General features: G+C 37.9%; 1 long non-coding RNA gene across 1 annotated transcript; it reads left to right on the forward strand.

Moving 5' to 3' along the window:
- The first annotated feature begins 353 nt into the window (after positions 1 to 353).
- On the forward strand, positions 354 to 2,305 carry LOC306786229. The gene is made up of 3 exons (XR_013772474.1): positions 354 to 389; positions 1,326 to 1,361; positions 2,040 to 2,305. It is a non-coding gene; the product is annotated as an uncharacterized lncRNA (long non-coding RNA).
- The last annotated feature ends 2,844 nt before the right edge of the window (positions 2,306 to 5,149 follow it).

A 5,149-nucleotide genomic window follows, 5' to 3' on the forward strand; every position in this document is an offset into this window, starting at 1 on the left:
AAGGTAGATTTGTGTCTTTATTTTTCAAAAGCAAAAAAAAGTTTCAAAAGCAAAAGAAAGTTTCAAAAGCAAAAATAAAAGTTTTAAAAGCAAAAAAAAAAGTTTTAAAAGCAAATATATAAACTGAGAATAATTTATTTGTTAAAAAAATAAAAGCATTGGTTTTGAATCCAAAAGTTTTGAAACTAAAAGTTTTGAAACTAAAAGTTTTGAAGGCAAAAGCTTTGGAACCAAAAGTTGTGAAACCAAATGTTTTGAAGCCAAAAGCTGAGTTGGGTGTAGTGGGCGGGGCATACGCTGCTGAATGTATCAGGAGTTTCTATTGGTCCGTTTGACTTGCGTCTCGTATCTGCATTACCTACACAAACGGGAGGTTACGTGACATGGAGGTAAGTTGACTGCTCTGTTTTGTCAAAATTATTGTAAATATAGCAGCACTTCACTTTGTTCTCATGTTGTTCGTGTCGTGGAGTCTCTTTTTAAGAACGACATGGAGGGCTGCTGTGTTGACATGACAGGTTACATGCACCTGAGGCATCTATGTTAGCTAAGGTTAGCTACACATGTATGACACAATTTAAAACAAATCCTATGAGCTTGGTTCTCTCTGACCGAGGTAGGTACAGATGACGACACTGTATCTAAAAACGACATGCGTCTTATGACTACACTGGTCAGACACCGAAGAAAACTTTTACTACTTCTGCCACCTCTGCTTGAAACGTCCCTTAAGTGTTCAAACGCACCACCTTGTCGCGGAAGCTGTGCAGTACACACACATACATGATAGTCGATAAATTGGCAATTATGAACGCAGGCTCTGGGAAAATACTTTAAATCAGTGTATTTTAGATCACATATATGCCTCGCATGGAAATTAACATGCATGTGCTACAACTCTATTATTTTCATTCATAGATTATTGTGTGCAATTGTAAATAAACCTATTACATTAGTTGAATTGATTAACACAAACATATTAAGTTTTGGGTTCCTGCTAACAAGTACGAATCATGTAACAGTAAAAGGAACCCAAAACATTATCAGTTGACCCCATACAAAGGCTTGTATCATTTTATACTTGATAATTAACAAAATTGTACCACTTGTGCCTTTATAATAAGCTCCAGAGAGTAAAATAGTGACACAAAACTCATTCAACTTACATTTAAACATGTCTGTGTATTATGGAGGGGTTCTGTATATTTGTTAAATCATTCCATTGTTTAGTTTGTTGGCAATGACTGGCTTTTCTTGTTATACGATATGACTATATGGTCTGTGTATTTATAATAATCCAGTGTGGTCATAATTCCCTTTTCTAGAGAATGGAACCTCTTCCACAAAGAGCTTTTGTTCAGGTATGTTGACCTCTCTCCTCAAAATGTAATTGATCTGTATATACACATCTAAACATGTTTTGATACCACTGCTCTAATAAATTTCTATTTTGCTAAATTCCCTCTTACAGGAATCCATTAGCAGGCGGCTTTTATGCAGGGTCAGGGATCGGCTTTCTGCAGTAATCACAAGGGAGCCAATTGATTTTGATTACCTGCACATGGTTATCTCTCAGGAATTGCAGTTTCTTCGAGCAGGGGCAGTCTATATGGATATTCCTCAGTGTGTAGTAGATGGTTTACAAAATCTAAGTGAAGTGATCAAGTCTCACATTTCAAACAGCACTGTTGCTCCATTACTTGACAGTGTAGCTGTAGTTGAATGGAATGGTACTGTGGGTCGACCAAAATTTAGCATTAATACCCTAGTCCTTGAAAATCTTCTAAGCATGAACCTACCAATGACCACTCTGGCTACTGCCCATGGCATTTCAAGATCCACACTTTACAGGAGGATGAGGGAGCATAATCTCTCAGTCAGAAACACCTACTCTGATATATCAGACATTGTACTTGACCAAAAGGTGAGATCTATCAAAGCCAGAATGCCTGATGCAGGATATCGGCTTGTAAAAGGGTCTCTACTGGCTATGGCAATGGCTATATTCATAATTAATGTATGTGTTTGGTCCATCTCAGATCCTGCAAGCAGAACACTTGCATGATGAGGAACCTGATCCAGAGCATGGGGTCACTGTAGCAGAGATGCCGTGCCCCTTGTCAGCTGAAGGTCTTGCTGCAGTGCAGCAAGTAAACCCCACCGTCGATTCCTCTTCTTTTGGACGGGACATCTATATGCATGTCCTTCAACTGGCCTCATTTTTTGGATGAAGTTTGATTGATATACTTGATGCACATCTCATGTGCTTATTCTAAAACAAGTATGCACTTTTAACTGATCACAAATAAAGCACAGTAAATAGATACTTATGTGTTTATTTTGCTCACTCACATTATAACAAGGTGGCATAAATAGCTGCAGTATAAAATGATTCTGGAACGTTTTGTTTGTTTCACTAAAGAATAGAAAACATAAAGAATAAGCACAAGTGAAACACAGAACCATGCTCTTGCCAACAACTATTTAACACATTTATCACACTCTATCAAATCCTGCACCATACTTAATGGCAGTTTGCAGGAGTGTTTTAAAAGATTCATAATCTTTAATGTGGGCTACTGGGAATGTGATGGTGTCTGTGCGAGCACTGACACTTGGGTAACACACAGCGTGGTTAGGCATGGCGTTCAGACACCAATGATCAAATTTCACTGTGAGTTTGAATGTTTGCCGATCTTCCAAAAGCAGATGTCTGTGAGCTTGACCAGTCATCCACTGCATGACTGAGGATACAGTCAAAGCCTCTCCTGCGGTGTCGCCATCAGTTTGTGCATCTTGAAGAGAAATACAAAGTGTAGACCAGAATAAATCTCTCCAGTCATTTTATATGCAAACAGTTAAATATGATGCTCATTAAGACAGTTCTATGGTATAGAATTAGGGTGGAAATCTAAACTTTCAATCACAAATAATTATTTTAAATGAATGGTTGGACATACCGTCAAGTTCTAGGAGGAAATATTGGAAGTGCTCCAAGATTTTTGATTCCTTCACTTGCTTACTTGAACCACTTACACTCAACTCCGGGGCCAGATGGGACATGATGTAATGTGAGTCCACCTACATTTCAAACATAGTGATACACAATGAGATTTCTCAAAACTTAGCTAGTTAAGAAGCAGAAAGGAAGTTATGGAAATACTATGTAGTACAACTAGTACAACACTCTAAGCAACACTCGTGCAAACTGAGTCGTCGTCTCTGAAGATGAAGAGACTGCGACACTCTTCTGGCTTTGTCTGCATCACTTTGATGAGGTCACACACTTTCAGGCCCTCACGCAGTTGCTGAAGCATGGGCATGCGCTTAGTCTTCACATGAAGTCGAATCGCCCTGAATACAGAAAAAATTATTTTAAGGAAAGGGAAATAATCTCCAAGTCAAGCTGTCCAGGTGTAGTAGTTAAGACTTTAGGGCAGCAGGCTGAGGAAAATGGCCTTGAACAAGGCTTTGCTACTACATGTAGACAACGATATACATTTCCTTTTAACCCGACATGGACATGTCAGTAAAATACATTTTGAGCATTGTAATTGGAGTGCATTGGCCTCTAGCTCATTTCTCTTTAATCAAAATAAATGTTTCACACTGAAGCCAAAGAGCACCCTAGAAACAAGAACCAATTATCATTAGCCTTAAATTTCTCAAAGAAAAAATAAAACACACAAGGCCTATGATTATCTGAGGCCACACTTTAGCTAATCTTCATCAAGTTTAATACAAGACAGTAACATGGTTGTAACCTCGTCATCTGTACCTACATCGGTCAGAGAGAACCAAGCTCATAGGATTTGTTTTTGCTTTTAAAACTTTTATTTTTGCTTTTGAAACTTTCTTTTGCTTTTGAAAATAAAGACACAAATCTACCTTCATACGCATGGCAATCACAAGCGACAGGTCGCCCGAGGACTCTCCAAACAACCTGCTGAGGTGGAAATTCATTGGGATTTTGCCAACCAGGCTGAACCGTCCTGCTGTATAGGCCCACACTGTCTTTTCTTAAAAGTTAATATAATGATAACCTGTGTGTAGTCATAAGGTCCATTAATAAAAAGAGGCACGAGACCATTACAACAGTGAGGTGAGTGGCGTGATTAGGTTCTAGTTGTGAATTTTGTTGAACAAGTGAAGGTCGCCATCTAGTGGCTGTGTGATGTCAGCAATTTCAGTGGGTATAACTACAACCCACAGCACACGCACGTAAATTCAAAGAGTACATCTGCAGAACATTTTTAGTTCATGTTGTCAGTGTTAATGTTAAAGGGAAAGTAAGTTACATATTGCGTGCATACAATTAAGCATAGAGTATTTAGAAAGAAATCAAAATAGCCTGCAGTTATTTTATTTGTCAAAAATATAGTAAAAGTACCCGATTTATTTTCTTCATATCTAATTGTGGTGCGATGTACAAATGGTCTTGGCTTGAATGTCCAAAGTTAATCAATTTCATTTTATTGCATGTGTAATGTACCCATTCCCACGGTACAAAGAAAGCTAAATATTTGTCGATCGCAATGCCTTCAAAACAAAGAAAAACATGTATTGTGTAATGTAGTTGTATTATTGGCTCACTATTCATTTACATTTTGACATTTGTAGTGGAGTAATTTGCAAAGGTTAACTGGATGTTACAGTCTCTTTGCAGATTTCAAGTTAATTATTTTCAGGGCATCTCTGACTTTACTATTGATACAATTTCTGCATCACCAGTTAACTGCATCTTATGGCCATTTAGTTTTCCACAAGGAGAGGCGATGAATTTCATGCAGTATTTTATTGTATTTATTTGACAATTTTGCATCAGTTGTGTTCATTTCTCAATGATGTGTAACTACAGTTGAAATGCGTATGACGGGGCTCTTAAACCAATACGATACGCTGAACAAGAATCCACGCGCAGGGCTCCTAATCGATATCAGAACCAATGACACAACACAATTTCAGAAATGTGCTAGATATTTTGCCGCATGCAGGTAATTTAAACTTCGACTGCCTAATCAATATCTATTGTCGTTATTACATGGACCAGCCGCTGATATCATCGCAGAATTGATAACGTACTATGTTGAATTACGGTCTGTTCGGTGTGTGATTGCTTTTGTCTATTTAAATATGGCGCTGTAAAAGC

Source organism: Melanostigma gelatinosum (assembly GCF_949748355.1).
Source record: "Melanostigma gelatinosum genome assembly, chromosome: 12".
Lineage (NCBI taxonomy): Eukaryota > Metazoa > Chordata > Actinopteri > Perciformes > Zoarcidae > Melanostigma > Melanostigma gelatinosum.